The 13,287-nt window shown below is 36.8% G+C and overlaps 1 protein-coding gene across 4 annotated transcripts in view; it reads left to right on the forward strand.

Annotated features, from left to right (window-relative positions):
• CTDSPL2 (CTD small phosphatase like 2) overlaps positions 1–13,287 on the forward strand; it is an 81,372-nt gene continuing 68,085 nt past the window's right edge. Inside the window, exon 1 of one of the 4 annotated variants that reach the window (XM_014780664.2) lies at positions 1–276. The gene's annotated coding sequence lies outside the window, so the exon portion shown is untranslated. Of the gene's footprint in view, positions 277–12,397; positions 12,422–13,287 lie in introns of those variants that run through there. The other 3 variants (XM_014780663.2, XM_004421508.3, XM_087426588.1) reach the window with 3 other exon arrangements.

Below are 13,287 nucleotides of genomic sequence, written 5' to 3' on the forward strand. Positions count from 1 at the left end.
TTTTTTTTTGGCCGCTGTGGCCGCCCGCATTCCTTCCCTCCCACCTCGCGGAATTGTGGCGGGAGGGGGAGGAGGAAGTCAAAGCGCCTGCGCGGAGAGGCCGCTTTCCATCCGGGTCCCTGTCCGTGCGGTGCAGCAGGTCGGTAGGCGGGAAATGGCGACTGGCTGAAGGAGCTGGTTCTGTTGCTGTTGCGGGCTAAGCGGGAGAGACACCACACATTGCGCAGTCGGGACCATCGCCGGAGCCTGAGGACACTTCTCTGTCGTCACAGTTAGGTAATCCCCCTGTCCAGACGCTGCCGCTTCTCCCAGCTTTAGTCCTCCTCCTCTTCCAGGGCCGTCTGCCGGGATCTCCTCCCCTTCTCAACCGGGTTCTCCAGCGGCTCCGGCGCCTTGGTAGGCATGCACTATCGGCGCCTTGTACGTCCGCTGTGTGGAGCTGCTCTTCTCTGGACTTTCCCCTGGGAACAGAAAGGGAGCTCACTTCCCGCCAGCTTTGGCTCTCAGGCTGCGGCCTGTGTTGTGATTTCTGGGGTTAGATTTCACTTTGCTACCCACCCCCACCCCGATCTCACCTTCCTGGTCCCAAAACCTGTGGTCTCTCCGGGTAATTGGGTTAGATCAGCTTTTCTAACCTTGCTCCACCTGATGTTTTCGATATTTCATTCTTTCTAGGAGGGTGCTTTTATAGGGGGGCGTTGCTCTATCTCAGTTTTTATAAACACCTTTTGAGGATCTGGAAGAAGAGATTTCACTAAGATCTGTTTATTTTCTGTACTGTTAAAATGTTGAGTTGACATTGTTACTTTTTCAAATCAAGAGTGGTAGTAAAGAACAGTCCATGTGGAAGGCCTCTGGTTTCTATAGTAGTCAATTAAGGGTGGATCTTATTGTCCGTAGTATTCTCCGCTTTCTTTGGGTGTTAAATGCCTGTATGAATGTTTACTTTGGCATTCTTGACTAGAATTCTGTGGTAAATAATTGCATAAGTAAATCGTGTTTATTTACTTCTCACCCTAGTGGTGGCTGGATGTGTGAATGATGTTAAGCACTTTACAGTACCTTAGGGAAGCCTAAAGAGATACCGCTCGTAAACTGCCCTAAGATCCTGAAATGAAGTGTACTTAGTAAATGTTCCTCCAAGGCAGAGATTTATCTTTCTAATGCTAATAAAGCAATAGCAAGATTACTGCCCAACATGGGTGTACAAATTAGTGGCTTGAAATGATAGATTTATCTTCATAATTTTCAGATTGAAGATTTCTTTATATACCATCTCCCCATTCTTTGCCAAGCTTTAAATTGTCGTTAGTTGTCTAGCTGTTATCCTTATAAAAGCAAGGAAATGGCTAGTTAAAGCTAGTTTTATTCCTCCTTTTTTTTTTTCCCACAATGAAGACCAGTTGTTCATAAAGAGAAGTAATACTGAGGCTGTTGGTGTTTTTCAGAATTTGTTTTGCGATCTTGTTGAACTTGGGGCCTTTGTAGTTTTTTTTTAACTAAATAAATGAAGTCTTAAAAATGTGGTTCGTATTACATATCATTTGGTGTTTGTAACTCAAAGGCTTTCACCTGTCTAGAGGTCCAGTTTAGAAGACTTCACTATTGTTAGCATGATATTAGGATTGAATTTCAATAATAAACAGGAACACACAAACATCATTATAGTCGTCATTAGGTAGATTCCCCCCAAGGTCATAAAAAAAGTCAAGGCAAAATGTAGCTCTTACGTGAAGCAGTCTTTTAAGATTGAGTTGAACTTTGTACTTATCTTCTAGGACCGAAAGAATATGGGGTGCGAAGTGGAGGTGAGGGCATGTTGGATACTTGAGTCAATTTGTTTTAAAAATAGGGTCAAATATGTGACTTAAAAGGATGTAAAATAAATTATTGGTCTAGTGCAGGCTTTATCTGTATATTAATGACTTTTTGGGGTAGTTTGTGAAGCATTGATGTTTTTAATAAAATTTGATTTACAGGTAGCTGAGTGAGCGTTATACGTAGACTTTGTCTTCAAGAATTCTCCTGAATTGTTTTAATTCTACATTTATTCAGTACCTGTACTCTTTTAATTCTTCTCAGTAGGGGTTGAAAGGATGTAAAAGCTCTAAGTGGCATTGTCCTTAACCTTTGTGGATTTGTAGCTGTATAGAAATTCCAAATAAGATTGCATAGAAAAACCAAATAGGATTGGTATGTTTTATAATATTCCATTCTACATAGTGTCTCTTGGACATTTCATTTGCGCTAGTAATGTTATTCTTTTTCCACTGTTAAGAAATTAAGAATTTGGGAAGTTTTATCTTTCCCAAATTCATTTAGTTGATCCCATGTTTGAGATTTCTGGTCAAGAGGTTTTTTCACAAGATTATGTATAATATAATCTATCCAGTTCTGGTTAAAAAGAAGTTTGGACCTGTTCAGAAAGGTTGTACTAGACTATAGACTCATAACTACAGAATTAATTGCAGATTGAATAAAAGGGTATTAAATTATGTCAGTCATGGGAGACTATGCTTTGGATTAATGTGATAAAGAATAAAGTGGTTTGTCAGAATTTGAAATAAACAATATCCAATTATGTTTGTGATTTACCAAGTTGTTGTGAAAGCATAAAGTAGAAAAAACACTTTAATCCATAAATACAGTAGTCCCCCCCCTTATCCGATGTTTGGCTTTCCACGGTTTCAGTTACATGCAGTCAACCTCAGTCTGAAAATAAGACTGTGGTTGCAATGCCTACTTCATTCACCTCACTTCATCTCATCAAGTAGGCATTGTATCATCTCACATCATCACATGAAGAAGGGTGAGTACAGTACAATAAGATACGTAGAGGGAAACCACATTCACATAACTTTTATTACAATATATTGTTATAATTGTTGTATTTTATTATTAGTCATTGTTGTTAATCTCTTCCTGTGCCTAATTTATAAGTTAAACTTTATAATAGGTATGTATGTATAAGAAAAAACAGTATATATGGGATTCAGTACTACCCATGGTTTCAGGGATCCACTGGGGTCTTGGAACAGATTTCCCACAGATGAGGGGGGACTACTGTATCAAAAGTGCTGAGAGGACTTCATAAATGGTATGCTCTAAGTAATTCTTCTGGGTAGGTTAAAAAGTTAACTCACTAATTTAACTGGATTGGCTATTGCTCTACTTTGAAGATGAGAAGATGTAACAGATATGGCCATGACTTATGATAAAACCATACAATTGCAATTTTAGTTTCCACTAACTTGACATTTGCCATGAGGCATATATCTAAGCCAGACATATATTCACTACTGGTTGTAAGACTAAATTAATTTTTAATTTAAAGTGTATTAAATTGTACTTGGATCTACATTACAAATAGGTTGACTAGGTGGTTGACTGTGTGGTATAATTTGAAAATTGCCAATGCCAAACTATCTCTCCTGTGTGTTATGAAATTCTTTCTAAAATGTTCTGTTTAAAATCACAAATTCTCTGGAAGAGAAACTTTAAACTAGTGTCTTTTATTGACAATATTAGCACAGATTAATTTATCAGATAAACTTGCTGATACCAGGTGAGGGTTCAGAGGCAGTGGAATGTAGAGGAAAGCTTTTATGCACTGACTATGATTAGGAAAGGTGTGGCGTATAGGAACATTGTCTAGGGGAGAAAGGCATGGTGGGGTAGAGTTGTAGTGAGAAGCTTGGGCCTCTTGGGGTCCTTTGGGAATCTTGTGAATCTGACAGTAATGAGGGGTGAGGCTAAGTGTGGTCCCAAGAAGAATCGTAGGACCTTAAGGACAAAATATGGTTTATAGGTTTAGTCAGCCCTTTTGTTTGTTTACCTCATCTGCAGGTCCCCCAGTTAGTATGGTGATTTTTAGAAAAGAGTGAAGGGAAACACTAAAATGCCATTTAAAAAAAATAGTGTTATAAAATATTTGCATAAAAAGTCTTTTAACTTTAATATAAGGTCACAGTAGGCCAGTTGACTATATTAGTGAACCCATATTTTATGGTATTCATAGGCTCTCCTGTATTAAATTAGAGAGATTGTAGAAAAGGAGGTATGTTTAGATTAAAGGTGAATCATCAGCAGTGCTTTGACTTAAGGTTCTAGCAATCAGGTTTTCATAATAGCTATAATAATTTTAGGACAAGGAAATGTGTTTACTGCTTTGATTAAAGAAACAAAACTGTCCTATTAGAAGGCACTTGAATACTTAAGAAATAATTGGGATGAATATTTAGTAATAATGGCTTATGTAGGAAGTTTAGGAAGAATGTTTTCTTTCTTTGGACTGAATACTTCTATATTGAGAAATTGGGAACTAGAAAAGCAGAGACGTTGTTAAAAATAAGTAAGGAGGGGAAGATTAAGACCCTGTTACCAGCATAAACTGACATTTTAAGTTTTTCATGTTGACCAGTTGAAGTAATCTTTAAGTAGAAATTTAAAAGTACGCTTTATTAGAAGAGTATATTATTTGTTAAAGAAAAGTATCCAGAACACATAAGCATCTTTTTAGTTGAGAAAAACTATGATTATTTTAGTAATAATTGCTTTCTTCCTAGTATTCCACAAATATGTATGACTATCCTATTGAGTTGAAAATGATTAACCTCTCACTGACCTTACGAATACCAGCTTTAGTGTATTTTGTTAAATAAGATAATTATACAATCCTTTAATTTTCTGATGTGCTGATAAAAATTATTTGAAAAATAATCACAATCACATTTCAAGCAATCATGCATTTTTCTCTCATTGGGAATATACCATTTTATTTTTTTCTTTGGTAGTAGCAAACAAGAGGGCACTTCTGTTAGAGAATTATGATTATACTTCATCTTTGACTAGTAATTCAAATAAAAATTCATGACCTTGTTTTCAGTTTATCTCAAGCATAATGATTAGTTTTTTCTTGGTAGATCATGACAAGAATAGTGGCAAATTATTTCAGATACTTAATGCAATTTATTTTGGGGGAGGACCTTGATTTTTGCTTCATAATTTTCAAGATTTTTAGTTAATAACTTTTTCTTCTTTGTCAACATCTCATTGATTCTTTTCTCACTATCAAATTAATCTGTTGTGAGGGTTTCAGATTTCTACTGGCCAGATTTACTGGAGAGCAAGTTTAATATAAAGTTAATTTTCTTTAAATAGAAGTTTTTATCAAAAGAGTATATATAAATAAGTAGTTATATCTCTCCCCTTACCCAGCTTTGGTGAGAACTACTTAAATGAAAAGCACTCTTAGGAAAATTCTGCCAAAATCAAGTTCACTTTTTCTTCAAATTTTCATTGTTGGGCTGGCCCCATGGCTTAGCGGTTAAGTGCACGCGCTCTGCACTGGCGGCCTGGGTTCGGATCCTGGGCACGCACTGACACACCGCTTCTCCGGCCATGCTGAGGACGCGTCCCACATACAGCAACTAGAAGGATGTGCAACTATGACATACAACTATCTACTGGGGCTTTGGGGGGTGGGGGAAAGGAGGTGGATTGGCAATAGATGTTAGCTCAGAGCCAGTCTTCCTCAGCAAAAAGAGGAGGATTAGCATGGAAGTTAGCTCAGGGCTGATCTTCCTCACAAAAAACAAAAATTTCATTGTTAATGTATCCAATAAATACATTGTAACTTGTAGGTATAGAGATGACCCCAGTAAATTAAAAAAAAGATGTATGTTGGAATATATATATTCCATAGAAATATGGATGAAAAGTGATAGAGTGACAAGTTTCCTGTGCACTTTTTGAGAAAAAAAAAAAGCTTCTCATAAGTATTATTGTACTCACTTCTTATAATTTGTAACCAATATTTTTGCTAAAATAACACATTGTGTTATAAAGTTTTATTGGTATGAATTTCTTTCATATCATGTCATAGAATGGTTTTTTTTTTACAAGATGTTTAAAATTAAGTTTAAAGTTAAAATTAAAACAATCTCCAAATTATTCTATTAAAGATTAGGTTAAAGAAATACAAGACATACAGTCTGATTCTGTTTATAACAAATATTGATTTTTCCCTAATGGTATTTCTGCTGAGAACATAGAAAGTTTTAAATTTGGGTGCTAATGGTAGTATTTTAAAACATATATCTGAATGACCATGCCTAAAGAACTGTTTTTGGTGATCAACAAACCGAATAATGCCATTTTAAAAAAATCAGTTCATATTTTCATAGAGCGTTTTAGTCGTCAGTATCTAACAACCCACATTTTGTTTCTCTAGAGAAAATTAATTGATCATGATTTTAGAAAAAACATTCTTTTTTTTTAGTTGTTCATTGAAGAAAACTAAGAAGGGAAAAACCCCATAATTTCATCAACCTAACTCAGCAGCTCTTTTATTTTTTTACTTCCTATATTTTGACAAATGTTTTTGATTATAAGCTTATTATAGTTAGTAGTTTCTGAAGAATCCTATATTATTAGCTAATAAAAAAGAGAAAAATCATACATCAAAGATAATGACCCAAAAAGACCGCCTATCTTTATCACACACTTTGTTGGCAAAGCTTCAGTGAAAAGAATCTCTCTGTCTTGGAGTTGATGCTTTATATAATAACTTCTCTACTTATTCCTCTTCCCTAGTTGACTTTTGACTTTTATTAGGTGATAAGTGGGAGAGACAGAGAAATCTCTTCCTTCTCTGAAGTCATTTAAAGAGGGCTTAGGGAAGTAATGGAGAGTAAAAGTGGGCAGTTGCAATACTTGAGGCTGTTGATTTCAGGTTAGTCAGGCTAGAAATATAGACAGTGAAAACATGCTGACACTTTTGAGTATGTCATTTGGTGTCAACTAAGGCAGTGATTTTTAGCTTTTTCTTTCACAAATATAAATTTTAATATAAGTTTAGTAATGATACCATTTGTAATAGAGTATAAATTAACAAACTCGTAGAAATTTAGAGCTACAGGAGACCAAAGGGGTCATCTAGTCCAGTAACATCTTTGTTTTATTAATGATGAACCATTCTGAAGACTTTTTAGCATGTAGTAAATGTTTGTCTTAATTAGGGTGCTGTGGGATGAGTTGTATGTGATAGAAGGATGAACACATCGCAGATTAATTAATGACTCATCTCCCATTTTGGCAGCTCTTTTTTTAGGTAAAATTTACATGTAGTGAAATGCACAGATCTGATGTCCAATAACTTTTTTTGCTGTTGAGGAAATGAAGTGCTAGAATGATTGCATGTCTTAATCAGTGTCTCATCAGTGTCACAGCTAAGTAATGATAGATTCAGCACTGGTAGCTGCTAGTCCAGAGGTTATTCCTCTAGTAACTCCCTCAGAAACCTACTCCAGAACCTTTCATGCATATATTCTTTATATAGCCAACTTATAGTTTATATATACCTAAATTTTAGGGAAAACCTAGACTTTGTTGCCTTTAAAGTTTGATTGGTGATCTTTTTACAATTTTCTTTATAGTTATTACCCACTTTTGTTTCCCCTTTTCTCTCCTTCGTTCAGCAAACATTTGTTTGAAAGAATGCACATTAGGTTAGTCCCAGATAATTTGTTAAGAATCCTTCATATACAGTGTGCTATTTTGTTGTTTTGATAGAAATTTGTGTGCTGAAGACCTCAATAGCAAATTATCAACTGTGTTTATGCTTGTGTCATTATTATAATCTTGTTGTTAACACAAGACAATTTGCAACCATAATTATTTGCTTCAAATATTGCTTGATATCAGGGATTTTGTGAAGAGGAAGGAAACCTTATGAGGAAGGAACATTTTTAGTTTTATTTATAGGCCCCCTTTTGTGAGCAAGAAATGATGACTGCAGTGAGGATTGTTTGTGTTTCAGTGAATAGTTTTTTCCCCATTCTCTGGTCTCTGAGGAAAATGAGAAAAATTATGGTTCAATTCAACAAAGGTTGAATTATCTTGTGTGCCAGGTTACTGGAGTTAGAGATAAGATCTCTGCCTTCAAGATTCTTATAGTCTAGTACAATTTAAAGATATATAAACAAATTATTTCAGTATGATTTATTAAGACCTAAGATAGAGATAATCACAGGTTTACACAGGCTAGGGGGTGTGGAGGTAGTTACTTAACCTTTTGGGGTGCATGATGCTTGGGCTGAGCTCTAAATGATGAGGATAAGAATTAGTTGAAAGGAAAGAATGAGGTAAACAGAAAGGCAGAAGCATGATATACAGCACAGTGTGGGCAGGAAACATATTACTGGAGTGCAAAGAGTGAGGCAGCAAATAGCAATGAAAAAAGACTTGGAGAGGTAGATCTTGTAGAGTTTTATATATAATGCCAGAGTTAGTCTTTATTTTGAAGGGAGTTGGTGGAAAGAACAGGCAGATTTGTGGAGTGAGGAGGATGGATTTAAAGGGGACAAGATGTGAGATATACTTTAGTTAAAATCAGGATTTGGTGATTCACTGTAGGGGGACAAGGGAGAGGAAGAATGACTAGGATGTTTAGGATGGTTTCTGGCTTGGTTGATTAGGTAGACGGTGGTAGCATTACTTGTGATCAAGAATATAGTAGGAAAAATACAGTAGGAAGAGCAGGTTTGGGTATGGGGGTGGGATCGGAAAAGTTAATACAGTTTTGGGTAAGTTGAATTTGAGGTACTAAGTGAAAGTGTCAAGAAGGCTTTGGATGTCAGTCTGAAATTTAGAGGTGATAGGGAAACTAGCAGAATTAATGTTGCAATTTATATTGAGCATTTGGAAGAGGCTCGCTCCCCCCCCCCATTCTTTTAGCTGGGCTGCAGGTAAAGAGAAAGCAGACATAATTGCCCAGTTTTATATTGCTGAGCAATCAGCTATTTCTATTCCTGAAATGAGATCTTGTTCAAATGTTGAAAAAGTGGAACTGTTTTATATTGTATACTTTTCCCCCCAATGTCATCAGTTCTTAGGCTTCAGATATTGTTGCCTCTATTACTGTGTTTGTTTTGTGATATAATCTACTTAAATTATATCATTTTCATTCGTTAGTAGATTTATTTCCCTAGTGTACTCATTTCCCAATCTTTACTTGTTTTATTCTATTATTACTGATAATAGAAAAGAACTTTTCTAGTAATGGAGCTGTAAAGAACCTAGAGGAATATGTTAAATTCTAACATAAATAGTAGGATCATCAAGATGAGGCTGTATATGTATGTTTAAAACTTTCCTTTATGTTTTAAGATTAGGTAATAAAATTAGGTTACTGCAGATGTTATTCTAGGCAGTTTTTTGACTAGTACTTGGCCCAATTAATATGTAGAAGAGTTTGTATAGATTTGGTATATATATATTTTTTGGATGTTTGGTAGGATTCTCCAGTGAAGTCACCTGGGCCTGGAGTTTGCTATGTTGGAGGCTTTTCCTACAATTTCAATTTTTAAAAATAGATATAGTGCTGATCGGTTTATCTATTCTTGTCTGAGCTTTGGTGGTTCATATTTTTTGAGGAATTTGACTGTTTCATCTAAGTTGTTAAATGTATGGGCATAAAGTTGTTTGTAATATTCCATTATTTTTCTTTTACTATCCATAGGTTGTGTAATGATTTTCACTTTTCCATTCCCAGTATTGATAATTTGTGTCTTCTCCTTTTTTTTTCAGTCTTGCTAGAGGTTTATCAGTTTACTTTTCTTTTTATTTATTTATTTATTATTTTTTTTTAAAGATTTTATTTATTTTATTTTTTCCCCCCAAAGCCCCAGTAGATAGTTGTATGTCATAGCTGCACATCCTTCTAGTTGCTGTATGTGGGACTCGGCCTCAGGATGGACGGAGAAGTGGTGCCTCGATGCGCATCTGGGATCCGAACCCGGGCCAACAGCATTGCAGCGCGCGCACTTAACCACCAAGCCACAGGGCCGGCCCTACTTTTCTTTTTTTAAAATATCGATTTTCCGGGCAGCCCCGTAGCGTAGCGGTTAAGTGCGCACACTCCGCTACTGGCAGCCCGGGTTTGGATTCCGGGCGCGCACTGACGCACCGCTTCTCCGGCCATGCTGAGGCCGTGTCCCACATACAGCAACTAGAAGGATGTGCAGCTATGACATACAACTATCTACTGGGGCTTTGGGGGAAAAAAAATAAATAAATAAAATTATTTAAAAAAAAATCAACTTTTGGTTTCTTTGAATTTTCTGTTTTTAACCTCATTGATTTTTGGTTCTCTTGAATGCTTAGTCTCTTGACAGTGGGTTGTATTTTCTTCCTTTTTTGTGTCAATTGCAGTTTTATTTAATCCTAGATATCAGGAACAGGACAGTAAAGATGGAGTTTAGTATTCATACCAGGAAAATTGCATACCTTCACTCTTTTGGGGGATGGTTGAGTTAAGCTGAGTTTCCGTTTTGTTGTTGCAGAGGGTACCTTAAGTGCACCCTTGGCTTCAAATTTCTCTCGTGTTACTTTGTGCTTAGGCTAGAAGTTGAGGTATGGGGGTATGGGAAAGTGTTCCTCAGTTTTCCTGATTGACTCTCAGTTTTTGGCTTTCCTTGTGCGCTTGTGCCTCTGTGTAGAATCTGGATGCTTCTGACCTTCTCCCAGCGGTGGATGACTGTTGTGTTAATCGGTGCTTCTTAGCCTGGTGGTGGAGTCAGGAATGTTTCTGTTGTTGTGGTCCAGTCTCAACCTTGGATAGGCCCTGTGTGTCTGTGCGTTAGGAGTGGGTCTCTCTCAGTGATCTTGCTCCTCTATGCCGAAATAGGCCTTGTATCTTTTTAGGTCTTGTTTGGAAAAGAGTTTCCTGACCCTGCCTCAGTGATGGGAGATGTCTAATGGCATTGGTATAAGATCCTGGGCCCAAGACTTTTTCCTGCCTCTCGCCTAGTGGTGAGGGATTTTTCTTTCACTCTACTCCCATTGTTAATTATGTCTTCACTTGTGCCGCTGGGGTGACTGGACTTGCTATCCTTCCCCCAGCCTTAAAGTCTTTGTTCCTTTGGGGAGAAGGATCTGATTGAGGCTTTGATATTTCCCCTAGTAGAGGCTGTTCCCCTTTTCCAGCCCTGCACCATAGACGAAGACTCTCTCCAGTCGCCTGTTCCCATGTTGTGAGCACCTGGTGGAGATTTGTGGCAAAGATCCTGCAAATAGATTTGAAATTCCTTTTTGTCTACGGCTCCCAGGAGTATTACACGCTTAAGCTAGCCCATACTTTGCCTTAAGGAGTTTATTAACAATTTTAGTTGAATTCTTTTTACCTTCTTTTATGGCACCAACATCTCTTCTCTTGCTCTGCCACAGGTGAGCCAGTGCTTACATCTTGTCTCTCCTAGGAAGGGCTTGTCTTTTCTTGGATCTTTATTTGGTTGCCCTGAGGCCTCAGCTCTCTGATGGGTTCAAGAAAAGTTTAATTTTTTAGTTTATGCAGTTTTTTTCTTGTTGTTAGGATGGTAGTGGCGTTGTTTCCAGCTTTCTATTGCATAGGCAGAACCCAATTAATGTATAAAAATGGATTTTTAGGCAAAATTCCAGTTAGGGGAGCTCTCTTCTCTTTTTTGGAGCTACAGTTTGTAATTCGGTGACTTCTTTGGCCTCAGGTTGCTTGGGATAAACTCCCTTGCCTTCTTGATTTAGACCAAAGGAAAGGGTTCAGATTGGTTAGGTTGATTGTAAAGAAGGAGAATAATTCCCCAACTGGCCCAGGATTGCTTTTTCCTCTTCCCTAAACACTGTAGTTCCCCCAAAACTATCTTTTGGTCAATACCTCTACTACTTTTGTCATCTTTTCCCAGAATCCCTCTTTCTCCCAACCCTGCTTATCCTTCCATTCTATTTCCTGTTATGAAATGCCCAGAAAAACAAAGTATATACTGAATTTTTAAATCTAGAATTTAGATGAAATAGTATGTAATTTTTATACCTGATACTCCACCATTTTTTTTGTCTACAGGTTGTTTTGTTATGTCTTATAAGAAGTAAATATTTAAAAGGCAGAATAGGAGGGCAAATTTTACTTGGTCCCCTTTTCTATACTTTACTTCTGTCTCCATTCTGTTCTTCCCCTTTTTGCTGTAGTTTGTTAAAAAAGGAAAAAAAAGAAAGAGGTTTTGTTTTCCCATTCCAGAGTCCTTGTCTCTCACCCTATTGAAAACCTTTATCTTATGCTATCGTTAGTGGCTTGGAAAAAGGGATTAGATGGAGATCTATAGTTTTTTGTTTTTTCTTTACTTGTGGTAAAATATACATAACATAAAGTTTACTGTTTTAACCATTTTAAAATGTACAGTTCAGTGATATTAAGTATATTCATTTTGTGCAGCTAATGGCTGCACGATTACCACTGCAATTACCACTATCCACTTCCAGAACTTTTTCATCTTCCCAAACTGAAACTCCATGTCTGTTAAACAATAGCCCTCTTTCTCCTCCTTCCCCCAGGCCCTGGCAACCACCATTCTTTCTGTCTTTATGAATTCGACTACTCTAGGTACCTCATGTAAGTGAAATCATACAATGTTTGTCTTTTTGTGGCTGATTTATTTTACTTAGCATAATGTCCTCAAAGTTCGTCCGTGTTGTAGCATATTGCAGAATTTCCTTCCTTTTTAAGGCTGAATAATATTCCACTGTATGTATATATCACCTTTTGTTTATCCATTCATCCATGGATAGATACTGTTGCTTCCACTTTTTCGCTATTGTGAATAAAGCTGCTGTGAGTATGGGTGTTACAAACATCTGTTTGAGTCCTTTCTTGCAATTCTTTGGAGCATATACCTAGAAGTAGAATTGCTAGATCATATGGTAATTCTATTTAACTTTTTGAAGAACTGCTATAGAATTTTCCACAGTGGCTGCACCATTTTGCAGGAACATCAGCAGTGCACAAGGATTCCAATGTCTCCACATCCTCGCTGACACTTCTTACTTTTTGTTTTTTGATAATTGCCATTTTACTGGGTATGAAGTGGTGTCTCATTGTGGTTTTGATTTGTTTCCCTAATGATTAGTGATGTTGAGCATTTTTTCATGTGCTTATTGACCATTTTTATATCTTCTTGGGAGAAATGTCTGTTCAAGTCTTTTGCCCATTTTCAAATTGGGTTGTTTGATTTTTTTTTTTTGTTGAGTTGTAGTTTTTTAAAATATATTGTGGATATTAACCTCTCATGAGATATATGATTTGCACATATTTGTCCCATTCCATGGGCTGCCTTTTCACTCTGTTGATAGTGTCCTTTGATGTACAAAGTTTTTAGTTTTGATGTGGTTCAATTTATCTCTTTTTTCTTTTTGTTGCCTGTGCTTTTGGTGTCATATCCCAGAAATCATTGCCAAATCCAATGTCATGAGCTTTTCCCT

Source organism: Ceratotherium simum, chromosome 3 (genome assembly GCF_057802395.1).
Source record: "Ceratotherium simum simum isolate JZ-2026a chromosome 3, ASM5780239v1, whole genome shotgun sequence".
Lineage (NCBI taxonomy): Eukaryota > Metazoa > Chordata > Mammalia > Perissodactyla > Rhinocerotidae > Ceratotherium > Ceratotherium simum.